Source organism: Phaseolus vulgaris, chromosome 3 (assembly GCF_000499845.2).
Source record: "Phaseolus vulgaris cultivar G19833 chromosome 3, P. vulgaris v2.0, whole genome shotgun sequence".
Lineage (NCBI taxonomy): Eukaryota > Viridiplantae > Streptophyta > Magnoliopsida > Fabales > Fabaceae > Phaseolus > Phaseolus vulgaris.
The window spans coordinates 12,769,710-12,781,655 of record NC_023757.2 but is presented as its reverse complement, the minus strand read 5'-3'; positions in this window follow the sequence as shown (position 1 = coordinate 12,781,655).

Genomic DNA, 11,946 nt, shown 5'->3' with positions numbered 1-11,946 from the left:
CCTATTGGCTTCATCATGTGTTTCCTTGAAGGCAGCAAGCAAATCATCATAGTTATCAGAATCAGCAGAAAAATTACTTACTGATTCAGAGCTTGACTCCTCATCCTTCATCATGAAGCACAAATTATTCTCCTCATCTTCTGTTGAAGAGCTGCTAGTTGAGGATATTTCATTTTCCTCCCATGAGATGTAGGCTCTTCTTCCTTTGTTCCTTTCAAATTTCTTGCTGGCAGATTTGTCCCTTGTTTGATTGTCTGGACAATCTGTTTTGATATGCCCTGTTTTGCCACATCCAAAGCAAGTATATTTAGAGGAATTTGAATCATTGGCTTTAGGATACCTTCTTTTCTGCTGGTTCCTATTTTTGCTTTTTTTCCTCAGGAATTTGCTGAATCTTTTTGTAAGAAGGCTGATTGTGTCATCATCTTCAGCATCTTCTTTTTCTTCCTTGATCTCATCCAATTCAGTTGCTTTCAGTGCAAGACCTTTGGGTTTTCTCTCTGTTGTTTCCTGCTCTTTAAGTCTTTTAAGCTCTAGCTCATGCTCCATCAGCTTTCCAAACAGTGCAGCAGTTCCTAATTTTGACAGATCACGGCTTTCAGAGATAGCTGTCACCTTTGGTTGCCAGCTTCTGTCGAGGCACTTCAATATCTTTATGTTGAGCTCCTCTCTGTCAAATTCTTTTCCCAAGCCAGTGAGGTGATTCACAATATGGGTGAATCTTTTCTGCACAGCTCATATTCTTGGATGAGTGCATGTTTCCTTGACCTTTTCACATCTTCAGTACCTTCATGAGTCACTTCTAAGACTTCCCACATCTCCTTAGCTGATTTACATTGGGATATCCTGAAGAACTCATCCATTGTCAATGTAGAGGTTATGATGTTCTTGGCCACAAGATCATGTTGAGCCTTCCTCCTTTCGGTCTCATTCCATTCTGATCTTGGCTTTTCCACTTGTTCATCCTTGACAACCTGCATTGGCACATAAGGTCCATTGACCACAGCTTCCCAAATTAATGCATCAATGGATTCCATAAAAATTCTCATTCTAACTTTCCAAAATGCATAATTCATTCCATTAAACATAGGTGGTCTATTAACAGCAGAACCTTCAGCAAAAAGCACATTGAACTCAGACATTATTACAAACAAACTTGATTAAAATACAAGTCCTAGCTCTTGATACCAATTGTTGGGTTTAATAGTGCCAAAGTTCAAGAGGGGGGGGTGAATTGACCTTTTAAAACTTTCTCGCAGAAACAGTGTTTAATACAGTTTTACAGAAAATAAATCGATTTATGTGAAAATGAACAGATTTATTTCAGCACTGTTTTTGTTTGAAAAGCTTTTAATTCAGCAAGGTTAATCACAAGATTATGCAGTGAGAATTTCCAGCAGCACACACAAATATCAGATTTGAAAAACAGTGAAACACAAAACAGCAAGCTTCAATTTCAAGCAAGTAATTAAGGTTCAATTGATAGCATGCTAATTAATTGAGTGACCTTTGCAAACAAGCTGTTCCAGTGGCTTTTAACAGACTATGAGTGTTCTTCTTGATGTCAAGCAATTTTCCAGAAATTAAGAACAATGAATCACAGAATAACAAGCTTTAACTTTAAGCAATTGTTTAAGGTTCAATTAATAGCATTGACAGTTTCTTGAGCAACCTATCACAGTCAATCTGTTCCAATGGCTTTTAGCAGATTATATATGTTTTTATCAGATTCAAACAACTTTTTCAGAAATCAAGAACAGTATGCACAGTGCCCAGAAAGAACAGATTTATTTTCAATTGAACAGATTTATTTCTTTGCTGTTTTATCAATTATGCAGAAACGAAATTGCAGAGAGTGAGAGAGAATGAACACAAGCAGTTATACTGGTTCACTCAACCTGAGCTACATCCAGTCTTCACCAACAACAGGTGGAAATCACTAACACACAGTACAACCAAGTACAATTCCCACTGTTCTTGAAACCTACAAGAACTTAGGTACTCTTGCTGAAAAAACCTATTTCAGCATACACACACACCCACTCTTCAAGAACACCTATCAAGAAGAGTGTTCAACCAAACTATTACAAGATAGAGATGTGAAACGACTACACCTGATTGAGGATACACAGATCTGCCTTAAACCAGTAGGCAAGATTGCTAGAACAGTAGCTGCACCTCACACCAAGCTTTTGGAACCAAACCAAGAACAAGCACTTTGTGATTTTTGAAATCTTTGAAGAACAAATGCTAATCCTTTGAAAACACTTAACTCTCTGCTGTCAAAACTTGTTTTTTGCAAATGTATGAACTGTTTGAATCGTTGTTAAGCTCAGAAACAAATTTGCATTTTATAGAAAGCCAGCTTATAACAGAATTTTGAAAAACAGTTAAAGCTGTTATAAAATGAACAGATTGAAAATAAAATAAACTGATTTATTTTCAAATGCAGTTAGAGAATCTGTTAAGTGAGGAGACTTAGTCAACCATTCTGGTGCTGAGATAAAACTGAAAAACGTTTAAGCTTGACATGGCACCAGAGGCAAAAATAATCTATTCATTTACAGATGAACAGATTTATTTTTCAAACCGAAAACAGAGAAAGTTTTAACAATTTAAAACTCAGTCGTTTTGAAAAGAAGAAGACTTAGTCAAAACACCTGATGCACAAAATCTAAGTTTTACAAGACTTTAGCCAAGGCATCAGTGAAAAAATGAATCTGTTTATTTAGAAAAGAACAGATTTATTTTTATGCAGTAAACGTGTCTTTGTGTAAAACATGTGAAAAACAGTTTAAGAAAACTTATGCTTGTTCTTATCACATGGCCAGTGGTTATGAGGTGAGTTACTCAGCAAAAAGCCCACTCTTAGACAACCTCTAAGCACTAACTAAGACATACTTAAAGCAAAGCAAAAATACATGAAAAGTACATGCAAGTCTTTATCAAACACTACATATAAGTCTTCATCAAACACAATCTTGAAGGGGCAGCAACCATCTTCAACACAATGTTCGGTGATCGGACATTGGCACCTGTGTCAAGCAGGCCAGCTCGGTGGTCTGGTCGTGACAATAGGCCACGAAAGTTGATGGAAGAGGCCCAAGGACAAGTCCAAATGCAAGCCCAACGAAGAGAAGATCCGGGCCTACCATTAGAGCCATGGCCAAGAAGATTCAAGAAAATTGGAATACTACTATTGATAGCAGGGAAACCTTCTTGTACATGTTTAAAATGCCATAACTCTAGTGTAGATTAGAATTTATTTTTTGTCAGAGTAGAATAAGAAATTTTATTTGTTATTTGTCCTTAGATGAAATTTGGTACCTAAAAACCAACCTAGGTTAAATTAGGGTTCCTTGAACACCTAATTTAACCAAGGTCGGTTATGAGTAAGCCATGGAGAAGAGTGCACATATTACATGTGCTAAAAACTTTCCATCACATGCTCCACGTGGTAACGTCCAATTAGGCGCCAAATTCAAAATGCAATTTCCATTTGAATTTAGTTTTCATTTCACTTGTATTTGGCTATTCCAATTTCGGCCCTCCAATGCTATAAAAGGAGGTGCTTGGCTCTCATTTTGCAAGATTTAATCTAGAGTGAATTGCTGCCAAAATTGTGCCAATTTTGCTCTTTGTCTCCTACCTCCCTAGGATAGACATTTTAGTCTTCATTCTTCACCTATTTCAAGTGAGATGAACTCACCACTCACTCTCCACACCTAGCATGCACCTTCAAGGAATCCAGCTCTCTATCCTTGTCCATAGCAATCCGTGAAGCTTTCGCCGCTCCTCCAAGAAAAACTTCAATCGAATTAAGGCATACTCCATCAAGTGGTATCATGAGCCTAGGTTCTTCAAGAGGTAAGTGTGCCTTTTTCTTTTCATTTTAATTTTGTGTTGTTCTTCATGATTTCGTGTTGTTCATCTTGTATCCTTGAATGTCTTGCTATTTTTGCATTTTAATTTTAATTTAGATAATGTTTGGATAAATCCAATCGGTGTAATGTGTTCAAATTGTTTGAGCTTCTAATGTCAATTTTGTGTAGGATTCCTTTGAATTTTGGTGTTGCTGTTTTAATTTTGCTAGATTTGAGTCTTTCTTGCAATTTTAATTGGTTCATATTGTTGTGTTTGAGTCATTTTAATTTTTGAATCCATATATGTTTTGTCAAGTCATGTGCATCCTAAATTGCCACCACTTCTATGTAGTACTTTTCTTGATAATTTTGGTTCATTGATTTTAATTTTGAGTCCAGATTTATAATTTTGTGTTTGATCCTTTGGTGCATTTTAATTTTTAGATTTGAGTTCATACTTGTGTGCTAGATCCACACAAGTTCCTATGCATCAACTCTATTGTGTTTTTAAAGTTTCTTAAAATTGTTTTTAATTCCAGATTAGGATTCTATATTCTATGTAGGCTGTTTCTGTTTATGAAATTAAAATTAGTTGGAGAAAAAATATGAAATTCTGGATCTAAACAGATTGAGGTGTTAGAAGAAAAGTGCAAAAAAAATTGAAGCAAAACTCGAAATAGAAAAAAAATGATAAATCAAATTCAAACAGTGTGCAATTATGGTGCAAAAAAAATGGTGAAGTGGCATCAGATTTGAAAATTTTATCATATTTAATTGATACACTCTTTTAGCATGATTCCAACACCAAAAGTTAGTTAAGATCTTGAGCTGTCTGTGGTTTAAAATTAAAATTAAAATTTAAAAGATCCAGCTCAACATAAATTTTTTAAGTCACGCATTTGAAACCTCAAAATTCCAGTAGTAGTGTTTTGGTTTTATTAATCCAATTCTAGTACCATTCATTAGGTTAATTTGTGTGCTATCGTTTTGTTGTGTACCTTATTTTGTTTGATTGTGAATTTTTGTTCAATTGCTCTTTCAAGTTGTCATATATCAACTCCTTTTGCTGTATTCCAATTTCAAATTGATTTTTGTTGCTTTAACTTTTGTTGATCTCATTTCTTGGTGGATAAGTAATTCAAAGGTGCATTGTTATGTTTGGAGCTAACATCTTTGGTGAGAGTTTTATTACTTAGTAGATGCTGATTTGAATTCTTAAAGTTGAATATCCTTGAGAGGTTGAGCAAGAGGACAACAACAAGTGAGCTAAAACACTTACACAAAGAAGGACTGCCAAAAAGAAAAGAAGGATTGCATAGAATAGGAATTTCTAAATTTTGTCAATTCAATTTTCTTTGAGTTGTAATTTGCAAAACCTTGAATAATTAGTGGATTAATTACACATTAGACGATGAGTGTGTCTTCAAGGTTCAAAGAGCCAAGAAGCCTCACCTTAGGAAATGCCTAGTTTACAAGCTTTTCTAGATAGCAATTTTTTCTATTAAGTGTTTTTATTGCTTTGTATTTGTTTGATTGCATTAAATTGTGTTTTCATTCTTGATTGTGCTCTAAGTGAATTACTTAGAGAAAGGTTTGTGAAAGTCTTGAAGGATAGAATCTGGCTAGGAAAAGCTTGGTACTTAAGTAATCCAGGGAATCTACCTACATTACTCCACTTATCTTTCTTTTGGTAAATTCCTTTTAACACATAACTTTAACCATGTCTTCTCATTCTCATCATTCTAGTGAAAGTGATAGAGATGTTGAATCAAGTGTTTTCAAGCTTTGAAGAATCCAAATTCTTTAAGTTTCATGGAAGGCTGGATGTACTTGTTGTTGCTGAGGTGTTCTAGAATAGGATCTGGGATAGATTATCTGTGTAAATCCACTATTGATTGAATCCAAAGCTTAAGTATTTTCAAACCTTTTGAATTGAAAGTGTTTTTCAAACTAAGTGAAAAACAACCTGTTGTTTTGTCGAAACAACCGATTGTTTAATACTTAGGTGTTTTGAGAAAGGTTGAAAACTGTTTTTGATGGTTGACTTGCTGTCAAACCAAAACAACCGATTGATTCGCACATTCAACCAATTGTTTGTTTTCAAACCATAACATAAAACTGTTTTGAGTGTTGACTAAGCTTTAAATGATTTTATAACTGAATGCGCTTCTGTTATAAATGCTTTACCAATCTTTTAAAGCTATAAAATGTTTGTTCAGCTTTTGTCACAAACAACAACTGAGATTTAATCATAGAAAAACATATTTGAGTTTTTCACTATTTTTTCTTTTCAAGACTTAAAGATTGCTTTGATCAAAGAGAGAGTGGAATAGGATTTCATCCTGTATTGATTTCAGATCATTCTATAACAAGTGTAATCCTTCTGTACTTTGTGTAAATTCTGGTGTGATAGGCCAAAAAGTGTTGTGTGCAATTGAGGTTGTCAAGATCAGCATTCTTGGTGGTGTATGTGCTGAGCCAAAGGAAGTGTGCGTCTTGAGGGGATCAAGGTCACTTCTTTGGTGGTGTGTGTAAGTAATCTAGGTTTGATTGCTTAGTGGATTCTCCCAATGGTTTCTGGGAAGACTGGATGTAGCTCTTGGTTTAAGAGTGAACCAGTATAAACTGTGTGTGCAATCTCTCTTTCCCTTAAACTCTTTAATTTCAGTTTGTATGTTTTAACTGGTATAAACAACCGATTGTTTATGTGAAACAACCCATTCTTTTTCTGGTGTTGTGCTACATTGCTTTGTGTTTTTGCCAAACTGAGTTCTGAATCAAGTTTTCTCAAAGGAATTTCATTCTAGACTAAAAAGTTTGCAAAAACCCTCTTTAAACTATTCACCCCCCCTCTAGTTTAAAGCCATACATTCTAACAATTGGCATCAAGAGCTTGGTTCTTGAAATTTATTCAAGTGTGATCCTAAAACTGTTTTTATATGGCTGATAGATTATTCTTTGGGGAGGTTGCTTCAATTAACAGACCACCTCTGTTTTGTGGTTTGAACTACCAATTTTGGAAAGTCATAATGAAAACCTTTGTGGAATCCCTTGACAAAGGAATTTGGGATGCAATTGAAAAGGGCCCTTTGTTCCAAAATTTGAAAAAGATGGATCTTCCATTGAAAAATCTTGGTCTCAATGGACTGATTCTGAAAGCAAGAAGGCCAAATTTGATTGCATTGCTAAAAGCATAAAAACTTCTGCCTTGAATTCAGATGAATTTTTCAGGGTCTCTCAATGCAAATCAGCAAAGGAGATGTGGGACACCTTGGAGGTAACTCATGAAGGTACCAATGAGGTGAAAAGAGCCAGAAAGCATACTCTAATTCAAGAGTATGAAATGTTTAGAATGCTCAAGGATGAGACTATTGCTGAAGTTCAAAAGAGGTTCACTCACATCATCAACCACCTCATGAGCCTTGAGAAAACCTTTGAAAAAGAAGAGCTAAACATCAAGATCCTCAAAAATGTCTTGATAGATCTTGGCAACCTAAGGTAACTGCTATATCTGAATCAAAAGATCTAACATCGTTGAGTATGACTTCTTTGTTTGGAAAGCTTAGGCAACATGAGTTGGAGATGAATAGACTCAATGTTCAAGAAAGTGAAGACAAGCATGTGAGGAGCATTGCCTTAAAAGCTGTCAAGCACAGAAGCAAGCAAGAATCCAGTGATGAAAGTGATGAAGAGAAACTTAGCTTGCTATCTAGAAAGTTTAGAAAATTCTTGGAAAGGAACCGCAACACAGACATCAACAAAGAAAGGTATGGATACAAAAATTCCAATGATTTTAATTCCAATAACTATACTTGTTTTGGTTGTGGTGAGCAAGGGCACATAAAGGCAGATTGCCTAAATAAAGAAAGCAAGGAGAAGAAGTCAAGCTACAAAGAAAAGAAAGGAAAGTCAAAAGGGGCCTACATAGCTTGGGATGAGAATGAAGTCTCCTCATCAAGTGAAGAAGAAAAGGCAAATATATGCTTGATTGCAGAAGGAGATGATGAGTCATGTAGCTCAAGTGAAGTTAGTTCATGTTCTTCTCTAAATGCTGAAATTTATAGTAAATTGCTTGAAGCTTTTAAAGAAACACATGATGAAGCTAACCGATTGGTTCTTTCAAACAACCGATTAAAAGGGCTTAACAGCTGGCTTGAAAAGAGAGTTAAGGCACTTGAAGAAGAGCTGGAAAAATCAAAAAGTGATTTTGAAAATCTGAAAACTCATTGCAAAAACCCTTCTTGCAAGTGTGACACTCTCATTTGTGAAAATTGTGAAAATCTTGAAAAGAAAGTACATTATCTTATTAGTACTGTGGATAAGCTTTCAAAAGGAAAATCCAACTTTGAGAATGTCTTGGCATCTCAAAACTGTGTTTTTGGAAGAGCTGGATTAGGTTTTAATCCACAAAACAAGCAAGATAATTTTTCAAAACAACCGATTGTTAAGTCGAAACAACCGGTTGTTACATGCTTTTATTGCATGAAGAAAGGCCATTCTGTTAGATTCTGCAAAATAAGGAAATTTTCTGTTCCCAGAGGCTTTATGAAATGGATTCCCAAAGGTTGTGAGGTTTCAAATGATAAATATAAACCAAATGGACCCACATTTGTAAGGGGACCAAACCTTGTTGCTTGAATTCATGTTTGTGCAGGGAGTCTAGAAGAACATGAGGCACTGAGTCATCTGATCAGGTTCTTGGAAGGAAAAGATTAACATTGGAGCTGAATCAATGTTATGTACCAGTCCATGTCTCTCCATAAGTCAAAAGAGGCTTCTTGATCACAAACAAATGACTCATTGAAGAAACTTCATAAAGGATAAGACCTTCCTTATCTCTATCTTTAATTCTTTTTAAATTCAAACTCATGCTTAAATGTTGTTAAATGTTCAATTACATATACATTAAATCTTATCTGCTCATTCTTAATAATTCAAAATTTGTTATACTGCTGCAGAAAAACAACCGATTGTTTCCACGAAACAACCAATTGTTTTCTCTTTGACAGCACTGTGAAAGAATGGATTTAATTCTTTTTAAAATTCAATCTGTTGCAGATCTCAATTATGAAAGAATCCTGAGTCAATAAAGCTGTGTTGAAAGCCTGATCATATTCTGGAGGAAGTTACAACATGTCATAAAGGAATATATTCCAAAATCTTGAAAATTTAAGAGCCTTTATGACTAGTCAAAGATCAGATGTGATGACCATGTGATTTTCTGCTTTTTCTGACGTTTTCAGTGCAGGTCTTGGTCAAGTCTTTTCTCTTTGAAGACTAAAACCCACTCACTTCAATTGAATGTAGTTTGATTCAGTTTCTCTTTAAATTCTGGTGCAGCTGTTCTCTCTCACCAGAACAATCAATTGATTCATCTCTTGCAACATCTCTTGCTCTCCTTGTGTGAGTCTTCTTTGCCTCATTTTCTGCTATCATGGAATCCACTCCTCCTACATCAAAGAGGATAAAAAAAAGAGCAGTGAGGTCTGGAGGGATACTATGGGGCTGGTTTTCAGGTGACAATGAGCTCATTGAAAAGTATCGTTTTGAAACTAGCACAAAGGTGATCAAAAACCCCAAAGTTGTTTCCTTTGATTGGCTGAAAAGCCAAAAGCTAGACAATGTGAGGAAGCTTCTCAAGGACCAGCTGCTAAGAAGGTTATTGTAGATGAAGGGAAACATATACCATGATTTGATTCGGGTATTCTACACCAATCTCAAGTTTGAGGGAAACAATCTTGTTTCTCATGTGAAGGGTGTTGACATGGAGATCACTCATGATGTGTGAACTACTGTAGCTGGTCTGAAATATGCTGGTCTAAGGATCAACAAGGGAAATCTTGGAGTAGTGGAGGATTTTAACAAAGTCCAATACTACAAGAATTGCTTGAAGAATCAACAAGCCCAAGTGAGAACTTGTTTGGTTAGAGGCTTAAAGCTGGATGAAAGGGTGTTTGCTCTTATTGTAACTTGGATTCTTACTCCAAGGGGGAGCAACCATTCTGTCTTAACAGAAGAAGACCTTGTATACATCTACTGCATCATGAAAAAGATCAAGATCAACTAGATCCACATCATTAAAGAACACATGCAAAAAGCCATGAGGTTAAGTGATTACCACTATCCCTATGTTGTTTTAATCTCTAAATTCTTGCTCTATTTTGAAGTGAATCTTGAAAATGAGTCATCTGAGCTGGTTAAGTCAATACAAGAAATGGACAATGGCTCTCTAAGAAAGATGGGATTCACCAAAATAAATGGAAAATGGGTGAGCAACGATGGTGATCAAGGTGGTTCATCAAGTGCTGCAGCTGCTGATTTTGATGAAGAAGATCAAGATGCTGAGATGGATATTCACCATGAAGAACAGCCTGCAACAAATTTTGGTGCTGGAACCAGTGCAGGAGATCAAGGAGATGAAATGCCATCCATGTATTCTTTTGAAAGATACATGGTAAATAGGCTTGATGGCTTTGCTGAGAATCAAATAAATCTCCATGATTTATGTGTGAGCAACTTCCAGAGTATAGACAACAAATTCAACAGCATGGATACTCGGTTTATGACCTTGGATGAACAAATTGAAGCTGTTCAAAATCAGATCTTTGAACTCCAGTATGGCAAGGATGTTTAAAGGAAAAACAATCGGTTGGATTCACGAAACAATAGATTGTTTTTGGCCCTGTTTCAATTTAAGAGCTTTTGTTTTAAATTTTTGTATAATCTGGAACAATTGTCTTTTTATCTCTTCTTATTGTCGATTTGTAAAGACAAATAGGGGGAGATTTTATGTTGTGTTGTCTTTTATTATTTTTTATTTTATGCAAAACTCTATGTTGTGATGTTGTGTTTAAGTGAGCTTTATTTCTGCTGTTTTTTGTACTGATAGACTGGTTTTTAATGCTACTGATATGTTGTTTTTGTTCTTCTGCTCTAATCTTCTATCAGAGATATTGTGCATTGCTTAAACTTTGTTTTGCAGGAACTGCTCCAGATTCAATCAAATCCAACACAAGCAACCAAGGATTTGGCTTCACCAAATAGGGGGAGATTGTTGAATCAAGTGTGTTCAAGCTTTGAAGAATCCAAACCCTTTGAAGTTTGATGGAAGGCTAGTTGTACTTGCTGTTGCAGAGGTGTTTTAGAATAGGATCTAGGGTAGACTTTCTGTGTAAATCCACTCTTGATTGAATCCAAAGCTTAAGCATTCTTAAACCTTTTAATTGAAAGTGTTTTTCAAACTAAGTGAAAAACAACCTGTTGTTTTGTCGAAACAACCGATTGTTTTATACTTAGGTGTTTTTAGAAAGGTTGAATTTTTTTTTTGATGGTTGACTTGTTGCCAAACCAAAACAACCGATTGATTCGAGTATTCAACTGATTGTTTGTTTTGGGACCATAACAGAAAACTGTTGTGTGCTTTGACTGAGCATTAAATGATTTTATATTGATTACGCTCCAGTTTTAAATGCTTTGACCAGTCTTTGAAAGCAATAAATAGTTTGTTATGTTTGTGTAACAAAAAAGAAAAGAGATTTAATCAAAGAAAAATAGATTTGAGTTTTTCACTGATTTTGCTTTTGAAGAGTTGAAGTTTGCTTTGAGATTGCTTGGATCAAGAGAGTGTGGAATAGGATTTTCATCTTGTATTGATTTAAGATCTTTCTGTAACAAGTGTAATCCTTTTGTACTGTGTGAAGCTAAGAAGTGTTGTGTGTTCTTGAGGTTGTCAAGATCATCATTCTTAGTGGTGTTTGTGCTGAGCCAAAGGAAGTGTGTGTCTTGAGGGGATCAAGGTCACTTCTTTGGTGGTGTTGTAAGTAATATAGGGTTGATTGCTTAGTGGATTCCCCAGTGGTTTCTGGGAAGACTGGATGTAGCTCTTGGTTAAGAGTGAACCAGTATAACTCTGTGTGTACAATCTCTCTATCCCTTGAACTCTTTAATTTCAGTTTATATTTGTTAACTGATATAAACAGACGATTGTTTCAACGAAACAAGCGATTTTTTTTCCGGTGTTGTGCTAAATTGCTTTGTATTTTTTGGCAAACTGAATTCTGATTCAAGTTTTCTCAAAGGAATT